Source organism: Marmota marmota, unplaced genomic scaffold (assembly GCF_001458135.2).
Source record: "Marmota marmota marmota unplaced genomic scaffold, marMar, whole genome shotgun sequence".
NCBI lineage: Eukaryota > Metazoa > Chordata > Mammalia > Rodentia > Sciuridae > Marmota > Marmota marmota.
Genome location: NW_026000102.1, coordinates 3483346 through 3495792, shown reverse-complemented (window position 1 = coordinate 3495792; position 12447 = coordinate 3483346). Strand labels below are relative to the sequence as shown.

The 12447-nt window shown below is 53.8% G+C and overlaps 1 long non-coding RNA gene across 3 annotated transcripts; it reads right to left on the bottom strand.

The window, feature by feature from the left end:
* Positions 1 to 932: 932 nt before the first annotated feature.
* On the bottom strand, positions 933 to 7066 carry LOC107155533. 3 transcript variants are annotated; one of them, XR_007340790.1, is made up of 3 exons: positions 6289 to 7066; positions 4274 to 5056; positions 933 to 3600 (listed from the first exon to the last, which is right to left on the bottom strand). It is a non-coding gene; the product is annotated as an uncharacterized LOC107155533 (long non-coding RNA). The 3 variants fall into 3 exon arrangements; XR_007340789.1 differs by having other exon boundaries at positions 933 to 5056; positions 6289 to 6541; positions 6810 to 7066; XR_007340788.1 differs by having other exon boundaries at positions 933 to 5056.
* Positions 7067 to 12447: the final 5381 nt, after the last annotated feature.

Sequence of the window (12447 nt, the reverse complement as noted above, 5' to 3'; positions counted from 1 at the left end):
CCTCAGTAAACTGGGAGCAGTTATGACCCAAGGCAGGAGGTCCAAGGCCAGAACCTTGGGACCGGTCCACCTGTGGGGAGGAGGGAGGAGAGGTGGCCGGGGATAGCCCACCAGGGAAGTGTTCAGAGAAGCCGGAGAGAAAACACAATACCTCTGTGCCCCAGAGGCCCGGGGAGGACAGCCCTGGGAGACAGGTCCCCAGATTCACAAAAGAGGTCTCAGGGGACAAGGCCGCCCTGATGCCTGAGGTCAAGCGATGAGGGACTAGCACTAGCTAATATTTAAAATGCAGAAAACATAAAATCTGTCTGGATCAAAAACAATGCTTTCTTTCTAAAGAATGGAGGCCAAGCTGTCCCTGCCTGGGTCTCATGCCTGACCCCTCCCTGCACATAGAGGAATAGGAATGGCAGCTGCTGGTCCCCAGCTGACCAACTTTGTGGGAATGGAGCCTTCAGAACCTGCTGCTGAGAAGAGATGCTCAGGCGACCTTGGTTGACCCTGGGACCCAGAGATGGGCTGATAACCTGGACTTGGAGCACCTGACAGGATTCAGTGATGTACATGAAACCAGGTCACCAGGGCAGGGCTTGGGAAGCCCGGGCTGTGTCTCAGGTGTGTGGCTGGCCGTGGTCCTGCCCCGCATCAGGGAGAAGCACTCAGCTTCCTTTCCCACGGGCGCCTCCCCATTTTGAAAGTTCTGGGGTCTCTTTTCTGGGCCCTTCCCCCATTTCCCTTCTGAGCTTTCAGTGACCTGCTTCATCCTGAAAATGTGAAGGGAAAAACTCCAGGAGTAAGCAGTGCCTACATTTTAAATCGCACTGGGCTCCATCCACCCAAGTCGCACACCAGGAACACCGTCCTGGACATTGGCACCGAGGACCTCACCTGCCCTTAGTCACCTCCCAGCCATCCCTGTTATCAGATCACAGTGCCTGTGTTCAGGCGGCCTTTATTTTACTTAATCATGGCCCCTGAGCACAAGAGCAGGGACGCTGGCAGTCAGATAGGCCATGAAGCGCTTCCTGTGAGAGGAAAAGGGAAAGAAAGTTCTTGACTTAAGAAGGAAACAAACCATGAACTGAAGTTGCAAAGATCTGTGGGTAAGAAGGAGCGTCTGTCTGTCCATGACGCGGTGAAGAAGGGGAAGAAACCCACGCCCCGTCGCTGTCCCACCTCACGCTGCGAACGCTGTAGCCATCGTATGGGGTAGGGTTTGGTCAGGATGGAAACGGCCCTAAACTCTTGTGGGTCTAAGCGTCTGGGGAAAAACAGTAGGTCCCGGGTTTGGTACTATTCCCGGGTTCAGGCATCGTCTGGGCTCTTGAAATACATCCCCCTTGAAAAAGGGAGGACTTCTGTCATCGGACTGTCCCTTGGTGAGGGAGGGAGGAAGGGAGGCTCATGCAAAGTGGCAGGGGCAGCCTTGGCAGAGTGCTTCTGCATGCCTGAGGGGAAAAGGGTAGGGGGCACACCAGGACTGGAGCGAGGCCTTTCTGCACACGGCACCTGGGCGGGGAAAGACAGAGGCTGCAGACACCTGTGGGTTCTTGACCCAGGGAGGGGCATTTCTGGGGCCAAGTCCTTGGAGCACTCGCAAGAGCCTGAGATTCATGGGACCCTCAGCTACAGCAGTGCTCGGCCCCAGAAGCCAGGGCAGCAGAGGCCTGGCCACAGTGCCCCAAAGTACGCTTCCTCTTGGATGAGCAGCTGGATGGACAAAGTAACCAAATAGTGACTGATATTGCCAGATGACCTCTGATTTAGAAAAATAATGCAACCGTTCTTTTGCCCACACTCCGGAGACCAAACTCCCCCTGCCCGGCCCGAAGGCACCTGATGCAGGTTCCCCACTCTGATGCTGTGAACTTCAAGTGTACAAGTTGTTTTTAACAGGAGTCATCAGAGAGCCAAGCTATCAATCTAAAAAAAGACGGGTGCATTCCTCCTGTGTCACAGCGCACACGCCAGCTTCCAAAGGGCTGCCAGGCAAGGCAGGAAGGGGACTCGCGGGTCATGATTTTACACCTGACGCCAGAAAGGCTCTGTAAACAGGAGGCCTGACGCGGGTGGCTACCTCGCTGGCCCACTCCCTGGATGCTCAGTGATTACAGGCCGGACAGCACGTATTAACTGAGGTGAGGTCATGGCTCCGGAGCCGTGTGACTGTCATCTTTGCACAAGGAGAGTGCCTTTCCCCTTGGCCTCCTGCCAGTCTGGCAGCACGCTCTGGGCTGAAAGAGTGGAGAAAGAAGCTGTTTTATGCTTTGCTAATAGAAGCATCCAAGAACTGAGAACTTTTTGGTTTTTCAGATTTCACTGAAAGATCCTTGACTTCAGTCCGGGCCTGGCTCTGGGGCTAAGAGCCACGGGGATGGCCGCTGCAGGAGATGCCGTCACCCAGCCCAGTTCCATCGGGACTATTGATGTCCCAGGTCTTCTCCTTCAGGACTGTTGTTTGACATTTGCTTCTGACAGAACCAGGACCCACGAGGAGGAGTTGCAGGGAGGCGACTTTTGGCAAAACGTAGGAAGAATTTTCTTAGACAGAGCAGCTCGACTCAGAAGACAGAATGTCCCCAGCCTGCACGAGGTCCTCCTGAGGTCCCTTCAGGGGGGCTCTGCCCAGTGCTGCAAGAGATGTGTACAGATCAAAGATGGTGCCAACTCCTGCCCCCACGCGGCTCCATGTGCCTCCATGCGCAAGCACTCATCGAATCTTCAAACAGCCCTGCAAGACGGCACTGCTATCCCTGTCCTTTTACAGATGAGGAAACCGAGGCAGGAAGCAGCAAAGGACCCGCCTGTGTTCACACTGCTGGTGTGTGCGAGGGAGTCAGGATTCGGGCCCAGGCATCTGACTGCCCTGCTTGTTCCTCTGTAGACCTTGAGCATCCTTAGCACAAGCCCCAAATCTGAAACTCTTGAATCATGGACCCGACAAGTGGAAAACTCCACACCTGACCTCCTGCGATGGGTTGCAGAATGCAACAGAATTAGTAAGAACATTGTATAAAATTACCTTCAGGCCATGTGTACACACTCATATGAAACATAAATGAAGTTTGCATTTATCCCCAAGATATCTCATTATGTACATGCAAACATTTCTAAAATCTGGAAAAAAAAAATCCAAACTCTACAACACTCTGGTCCCAAGTTTTCCAATGAAGGACACAGTCTGTACTGTGATGCTAATCTGCTCATAAGGTGTTCAAGGGTCACATGACCCTGCAGTGACCAGCTGTTCTTCCTAAGAGGAATTTAAAACCCGGGGCAGGGAGGGAGGCCCTGGATCTAGAGTCAAGGCAACATCAGTCACTGATGTGCTCAGACTCTTAGAAAGGAAGCCCCCAGATGGCCGGACCCATCTGTCCTGGGCACAAGACAGGGAGCAAGTGGCACAGGAGACCCTGAGGTCCAAGGGCTTCAGGGCTCAGCATCCTGTTGACTGCACCTTTAGGCCCGAGGCCTGTGAAGTGCTGTCTGCTCGCTCCTTCAGGCGAGTCCGATTACCCTGCAGGGTCAGGAATCTGCCTGACGTCTCCCTGAGCCCTCGCCCGATCATCTGCCAGGAAGATGACGTCTCTGAAGTGGCCTCTGGGGGAACAGCAAGAAGCCTGGGGATCTGGAGAAGTTGCTACCCTTCCCCTTGGTTGTCCGCCTTCCCCTTGGTTGTGAATGGGAGTCAGGGGCCTCCTCCCTGGGCTCTCCGGAGGACTGAACAAGCTAATGGGAGAAATGGCCGAGTTCTATGGCCAGTGGTGGATTCGGGCTTTGCTCTCTGCTGTCCACAGACTGAAGGTCCCGAGCTTGGCCCTCTGGCATTTGGCCCATGTGGCTACACTGGGCCAGCTGAGAACCTTCTACAAAAACAACAAAGGCCAGGGAGGAATGCCCAGTGCACATTTTGGGCCTGCAGTGGGAAAAGTGATCAGGGACCACCAGAGACCCTCAGGGCCACTCAGTCCAGCACTGCATACGGGCGTTATGTTCAATGATAGGACTGTGGGTCCATAAGGTCATACAGGAGCTGGGAAGTTCCCAAGGCCAGGTGGTGCCGTGGCTACTGCAATGTCTTAGCATGACGCCCTCCTCGGGTCTCTGGTGGTCCTGGTAAAGTGAGCCCATGGCACTGCCAGTCACACGGAAGGGCATTCAGTAAAGTACAGGCACGTTTTCAAGTCAGACTTGAAAATGGAAACCGATGACTGTTGCTGGTTGATGTATTGACTTGCCCTTGATTGTTGTTCTAGAGTGGACACCTACCTACCTGTCAGGCAGGCGTCTCCCTCAGGAGAGGGCATCGCTGTCACAGATAGCAGCTCCCTGCAAGTTGCTGCCCCCAGACCTTCAGGGGGACAAGATGCACAGCAGAATGGAAGCTCCTGCCGCAGGCTCATGTGGGGTCCGTGTCCTAGTTTTTAACAAAAAAGTTTGAAAAGTAGAAAGAGAAGAAAATTTAATAATAGGCCACACCATGCGACCCAGAGGCGATGCAGGCCCCTCCTCTGGGTCTGTGTATGTCCTCACGGGTGTCCGGTGTCCGCACAGCAAGTGTCGTTAGGCAACAGCTGGCTGAGGTTGGCTTGAGAGGAGATCTGACTCAGAAAGATCAGGTCGCACTCAGCCCCGGAACCTGCTCCCTCCCTAAAATGAGAAACAGCTAGAACATTCCTAAAACTGCGAGCTGTAAAGTGCTCTGAGTCATTGCCGAGGGAGGGAAGAAAATGTGCGTGTGGTAAAATAAAAAGACTTTCTGCGGTGGGCTGAGAGAGGACAGGGGCTTTGGCTGCCTAGTTGAGGCCCACAGGGCTGAGAGCTTGGCTCTGGGGTGAGGACAGGCCACCCGCTCCCCTTACACTTTCACTCCAGGGCCCACGTGGGACACTTACCAATGCCCTGATAATAGATTCTAATCAGACCAGTTGTCCTAGAGGCCACAACTTACACAACATGGGCTTCCCTGGGGCCCGGCCATCTTCCCCAGGACAGGACCATCGGAGCCAAGAGTTTCTTCCATCTAATCCCGGGTTGTGTTATCCTTCCAATCCTTCTATAAAATAGGTTGAAATAATTTTTTCTGAATTTCTACTTGGGAAAATGGATGTACAGAACATTTTAGTCATTTTTCCAAAATGTGCCGGAAAAGTGGGAGAAGTTTTTGACCACGGAATTAGCTAGATCCTTCCTGACTAATCCCTGGAATTGTTACCCAATTGCATCTTGAAAAGGAAGAAAACTTCCTCTTCATCAACTATTTGCACCCCAGTTACTGCACCTGCTGCAAAATTAGAGATTCCTGAGGGCCAAAGAGAGCTCAAGTTGAAGCTTCTGTCTTTCTTTAAGGGATCTTGGGTCTGACACCAAATCTTCATTCAGAGTAAAGGAGGAAATTCAAGCTGGCCCTGGTGTCTGAGGGTTCTGCGCTTACAGATTCAACCAATCACAGATCAAGGATATTTGGGGGGAGAAAAATTATGCCTATAGCAGACACATCTAGACTTTGTATTGTCATTATTCCCTAAGCAATACAGCACAACACCCTATGATACAGCATTTGCATTACACTAGGTGCTGTAAGTAACCTAGAGATGATTTAAAGTGTCCTGCAGACGTGTGTAGGTTCTATGCAACGCTGTGCCAATTTATATCGGGAATTTGAGCGTCTGAGGGTTTTAGTAGGATATTAAGAGACGACTGCACCTTCATTGCTATTTTCACTGTCTTAGGAAACTGGACCAGAAGGATTTCAAGGTCCCGTCCTGTTGTATGGCATTCTTTAAAGCCTTTTGTTATTTTTTGTGCAATTATATTTCCCTTACTTTCATTCCCCACACTGCCTGGCCCCTCTCCTGGCCCTTCTCCTGGTGATCTGAAATAACAGAATTTCTGAAATCCCTGTCACGCCCGCTCTGCGAAGGCAATTTTGCATCCTGGGACCCAGCACATCAGGGCCATCACAGTACAGAAATAATAACAACGACAAAACCGCACTTCAGCACATGCCCCCCTCTCCATTGCTTCTAACCGCCACTCAGAAATTTTTGTTTCCAAATGAGCACAGGCTCCGCAGCCTGCTCTCAGGGACAAGGAGGAGCCCCTGTTGTTTGAGCACGGGGCTTGCAGGAGCAGAAATCAGACGTGTGGTGCCCCAGGAATCACAGATATTCTCAGAACTAGAAAAGATCCTGAAAATCATGTTGTCCTACCTCTTCTCGTTGGGGAGGGAGTCAAGACTGGGATCAGGTGACAGCTGGCCCTGGGCTATCATAGTACTACACTGACCTGGACTCGCTCCGTCCCTTGGAGTGTCCTTGCAGAACAGGGAGCTCGTCCTCCGCTCTGTAATGCACAAAATCTCAAGTGCAGAACCCAGAGAGTCCATGTGTCTCCAGCAGAGGTGAGACGTGACACAGGAGAGGAGTTAGGCCCAGTCGAGCCAGCTCTTCTCACTGTGTCACTGCTAGTCCCCAGCTGTGGGACTCTTCCAAAGCAGGAGGCAGGCCTTTTGCTTCTCCTCCAGGGTCTCCTTCTTGACCTGTCAGGATCGTTTAGATTTGCTGCTTAATGGGGTGCTTCTTAGGACATGGGGCACCTCACAGAGCTCTCTGGGAGTGCAGACCATCCCAGATGCCCAGAGCCCTGCTGTGACTCTGTTTGGGGTACCTGTGGCCACTGCAGAGCTTAATATCCCTGGGCAGTGTCCCCTCTGAGTTCAGGGTCCCCTCTGAGTGCAGGGTCTCCTCATCTGCACTGGCCACAGGCCAAGAAAGCTGGACCAGAAATGTGCATGCAGCTTCACGTACCTGCGATGACTCCAGGGGTGGCAGAGACACAGACACAGGGGAGGAAGCAAGTCAGCCTCAGTCCTTGCAGCCTCTGGGGACAGCCTCCTCTGGGGGCCTCTCCAGTCCCCACTGTCAGGAGCCCCAGGCGGGAAAGAATTTGGAGGAGGACTCTAGCTTAGCTGTGACTGAAAGAATTCCCAGGTTAGAAGGCGAATGATACGTTTCTCTTTTAAGAAATGTGTGTGTGTGTGTGTGTGTGTGTGTGTGTGTGTGTGGTTCTGGGAACCGAACCCAGAGCCTCAGGCCTGCTAGCAAGTGCTCTAGCACAGAGCCACAACCCAGACTGGTAGGATTTCTTTGTACCTATTAATCTGTGTGTGTGTGTGTATGAATGGGTGTTGGTACTGGGGACTCAATCCCTTGGTGCTGTGACGTCTTAGCATAGTAGTCTCCTGAGAGATGTGGAAAGGAGTCCCATCCCCTCGTCATCTGAATCTTTCATTTGGTCCCTGCCTGTTTTCCACTGAAGCTGGCCCCTTCTGGTGTCAGAGGTGCCCCATCTCATGTCTGCTGAGTCTCCGAGTGACTCTGAGTTCCCTGCTCTTTGCCAGACTGAGCTGGTGCTGAGCACTCAGGTATAGTGGGGCTGACGGAATGAACCCTCAGAGACACAGGGCAAGACTCAAGGCCACGAGCCCTGAGCCTGGGGGTGGGGGGCGCCTACACCTGGAAGCACCACCTGGTAGCAGCCGTGCCTGAGTGCGCAGCCCTAGGAGACCGTGCTGTTGTTACTCCTGGTCCTCGGATGCAGAGGGTGAAGGCCGAGACGGCCAGGAAGCGGGAGCAGCAGCCAGCCGAGGTCTGGGGGCCCCGGGGCCCTAGAACTTGGGCTCCGCACCTGTGTGGCTTCTGCCCCGCCCCCAGGTGCCATTGCCACATGCCCGTGCAGGTGAGTCACGGGGCAAGATGGTTCAGCGATAGCGAGTGGGAGATGAGGAGATGGGGTGCAGGACTGGAGCCGGCGCCCGCCTGCCTCCTTCCGGTGTCCTCAGTGCGAACCAGTTTTGCTTGGGGAGAAGCTCAGGGCTCTCCTAGGCCCCAGCTGGCGCTCCTGAATGGAAGGTTCCTATTGGCAGCCTTGGGAAGTGGGAGTTGTCTTTCTGGTGAGTAAACACACGGGGCCTGAGCGTGGAGACAGAGCCCAGGGTGCCCCAGCTCAGCCCTGCTTTGGGCTGCGGACCCTGGAACAGGGCGCACCGACGGGCCAGCAGCGGGAATCCTCGGCTGGGGTGAGGCGGCCTCTGGCAGGGCGGGCTGGTCCCTGGACCCATCTCATGGCTCGTTAGCCGGGTGGCCGGGCGCCCAGAGGTGGGTAGAGAGCACCAGGTGGCTTCTCTCTGGAACGTCATGAAACCCCTGCAAAGCCTGGGCTTCCCTTTCAGGGATCATGGCCAAATTCTTGCCCTCGAAATGATTTTCCAGGCCTTTCTACCAGGAAAGATGTTTTTCTGAGGGGGGAGGGAGGCCATGGGAGGGTCTGGAGGAAGAGCCAGGGAGCGTAAGCTCGGAGGTCGGTGAAGAGGGATTAGTACTGCCAGGCTAGGTCCGAGCACAGAGGCCCTCCCTCACTCATGCCCAGCGGGAAATCACAACCGCGGTCAGACATTTCCCCATGTTGGCCCAACACCACCTTCTTTTCCTCCCTGACACATCCCTCGGCAGGACCTGGGGACAGCTAGAAACCTGCAAGCACCAGTGGACCCAGGGCCCTCTCCAGCCAGGAGATACCCCTGAGCTGACCTGGTTTGGCCACAGCAGCCCAGGTGGGGGCACCGTCCGGGCACCTCATGTTCCCGTCCTCCTCAGCACCGCCCAGGCCCAGCGGTTGGGCTGTGGAAAGTCAGGGACTCTGAGTCACCCTCCTCCTTTCAGCGTATTTCTGGGAATGTGAAGCACACTGGAGCGACGTGACATTCCTTAGCTCCCAGCAGCAAGTCAACCACCCACTTCCTTTCCAGTCATGCTGCATGACAGCGGAACAGGACCAAACAAATTGACATGAAAGCCACATGCCTTTAGGACAGGACGGGAGCGCAGGGCCAGGGCCTCCCTTCCCTCCAGAGCAGAGCGCGTACCAGCAGGCAAGCACCGCAGCCGTCCCTACCCCTCCAGGGCCAGGAAACCCTCTCCTCGGGCATGTGACGCCCGTCCTGCTGTTCCAGAACACACTTGCACATCTACAGACACACCCATTCTGGGTGACAGGCATTGCCATGTGTGAAATTCTTTGTCCTTATCATCTCGGAGTAAGTCACAGGAAGGGTAACGCCCATCTCTCTCCAGCATTTGGTCTGGGGGTAAAGTTCTGCACATCTGAATCCTAAAAAAATGTCATCTATGGACAGGACCCTGAGCACACGTCAAGAGCTTGGGAAGGGAGCTGGGGCAGGGGGACGATGAGAGGGTGAACGTGGGGACATCTGCCCTCAAGGAGGACCAATGTCACATGGAGACATAACCTCAGGAGCATGAGGTACACCAAGGACCAGGCTCAGAGGACAGGGAGTGAATTCCAGGACACATGGGGGGGGGCGAGCTCCAGGGGCAGGGGCGATGCCTGCCGCACCAGGTGGGGCCAGCTGGGACCTGGAAAATCAGCCTCTGCCCAGGGGCTGGGCGCATTTCACCGACAGGTGGGAAAGGTGAGGGAGATTGGAGCAGAGCCTGGGGACAGCTGGAAGGGACGGTGGGGTGGGGTGCTGTGAACAAATGACCACATTAGAACTGACCCTGGAGCCAGATTCAAACCACGCTAGGACAAGTCCGGATATTGAGCAGAGGGTGACACGCCCCAGACAAGCCTCGGAAAGGTCACCCTGGGGTGATGTTGGAATTTGGCCCGGCACAGGTGGAAGGTGAGGACCTTAGCAGGCCTCCTCAGAGCTGCAAGTGGACAGGACAGGGCTCGAAGGTCAGCGGCCACGGGAACAAGCAAGATGGCCACCATAACAGCCCGAGGCTCCTCCCAGCCCCCTTCCCGAGCCCCGTGTGACCGTGCTGAGCACATTCCTCCATCAGTCACGACCTTAAGTGGCAGGTCTGCTATCGGCCATCTCACAGATGAAGAAACTGAGTCTCAGGGAAGGGAGGTAACAGCACGGGGGCTGCTGGGCCAGGACTGACGCCGTGCTCGGACCCCAGCCACACCCGTAGAGGGGACACAGGGACTGCGGGAAACCCAGTTAACAGGGAGGTGCTCTGGTGTGTACCGGTGCCTCAGAGGACAGAGGGCATGACAGGGGCCCACAGGCAGGGGAGCTTGTACCTGGGTAAGACCGGATGGCACTGTGACCCCCGCAAACACCAGCTGGGGTGCTGACAGTCCGAGTGGCGCTGCAGGCGCAGGTCCCTGTGAAAGCCAGGCTCGCGAAGACGCCGAGGTTCAGAGAGTGTGCGGGCATCGTGGGGAAGGAGGGCAGGCGCCAGGCCTGAGGGTTTGCCGTGTGCCCGCTGCTGGCCAAGGGCTCGCCAGGCCTCCCCGTGACAACCGGTGACATGGCCCTACGCTCCTCTGCGGTTAAAGATGGGGAAACAGAAGTTTGGAGACAGGAAGCCTCACCTAAGGCCAGGGAGCCAGGGTTGGTACGCTGGGCGGAGCCGCGCCTCACCCCAGCTCCCCGCAGGCAGAGAGCGGTCACGCAGAGTCCCCGGGCTGCACCTGCCCTGCGGCTCCCCCACTCCCTCCCTTTGCTCCTCTTGCTCCCTACACTGCCTGCCGTGGGGCGCAGGGTTTTTGAAATAGGTGGAAAAGCCAAAAAGGTGGACGTATAAACTGGTGGATGTTTCAGAAGATAATTTGCAGCTTCTACTAAAAACGGAAGATTGGGCACATTCTTTGACCCAGTCATTCCAATTTTAGAAAATAAACAAGCAGAGACTAAGGCATAAAAATATCTAAAGCAGGAGATTAGAGACAACCTGGAAATACATTCCATGTCCAATCACAGGGAGTTAAAAAAAGTGTGGCTTTCAGGGGAATGCAGTACGTGGTAGCATAGGGATGGACGTGGTGCTGTGGTCTGAATGACCCTCCAGAGCTCACGTTGAAATGTCATGGCCATTGTGATGGAATTAAGAGGTGAGACCTTTAAGAAGAGATTAGGACTTGGGGGCCCTCAGGAATGGTTGTGGGTTGATGATCTCAGCAGCGACTCCAATAGACAGGATGAGTGTGGGCTGGTTTCTCCCTGCCTCCCTTTCGCCCCTCCGCCTCTGCCTTGTGCTAATGAAGCTGCAGGCCCCTGTCGGAGCTGGACCTTGCTCTTGTACTTCCCAGCCTCCAGAACCTTGAGGCAAACACTACTGTCTATAGCTTACCCACTCTGATATCTTGTTATAGCAGCAGAACACAGACGGAGACACACTGCTCGGATATGTGAATACAAGAGGAAAATGTGTTACACAACCTTATCTCCCGGGGATCTCGCTTTGGTAAGGAATTCCTTCATCTCAGTACACGTCAACTATTTGGCTTTGTAGAGAAAGGACAATGCAAATGATGGCTTAAGGCTCCCTAGCCCTGTGCCCCTTCACCCAGGCCCTCATCAATAGGCAGACCCAGGCTGGATAACCTGCAAACCCCCAGGCTGAGTCTTATTCTAGAATCTTCCTTCCTTCTCCCTATATACATTTAATGACTCTTTAAACATCCCTCGACAACACCCTCCCAAACCTCAGGCCCCCTCCTCCTTCAGACCAACGGGCCTCCCTCCAGCCCCACTGCGGTTGACCGTTTGATCCACACAGTGATGCACTACTCCAGCCCCCCCCTCAAGAAAGTCTTCTTTTAAATGTTGCAAATTGCAAAGCAGCAAACATCCACCCATGCTCATGTATAAACTCACTTTTTTTATTTTCATTCAAATTATGTCCTTGGTAGAAATTCCCAGGTAGGGATTTTGGGGCTGGGGGTGGGATTTCTTTAAGCATCAACACGGTTCCTCCAGGTTCTTCAGACATCAAGACCTTTAGGTCCTGTTGAGGGTAAAAAAAAAATCTGAATTTCTGTGCCCTGATTCCTCTGCTGCTCTTCCACCTCTTAAATTGGGTTGAAATGTGATCTTTTCATCATGAAATTTTGTTTTAATTTTAAAACACTTCGGCACCTTCTTCCCTCCATGTTTTCTTGTCTTCCTCCATGTTTTATCAGCTCTGCTTCTTACGGGCATTGCTTAGGTCATAGAGACCTTTTTCTTCTAACTGGCGGGCCCTCCACCAGTTTACAATACGGCGATTTCTCCACAGTGAACTTAAAAAGAAAGAAGGAAGAGGTGGGCGGGGTTTGCGCTCTCTCTCTCTCTCTCTCTCTCTCTCTCTCTCTCTCGTGCTTCAAGGGAATTGAGAACATAAATAAATAAATAACAAAAATAAACAGGGGTGTCATCTGTGTTCATCTGCATTAGCATAATGAATCATTCCTCTTTTTTTTTTAAATAAAGACAAAAGTGTAGCAGGTGCGGGTCCCCAGGTCTAGAGGTATGGAAGACCTCCTTTAAATTGGTTTACGGCAGATTTTGGTGAACTTTGGACTTCCCTGGAATTTTCATGAGGCTAAAATCATAACTGAAGTCCTTGGTGCATCCCGCCTCTGGGGCAT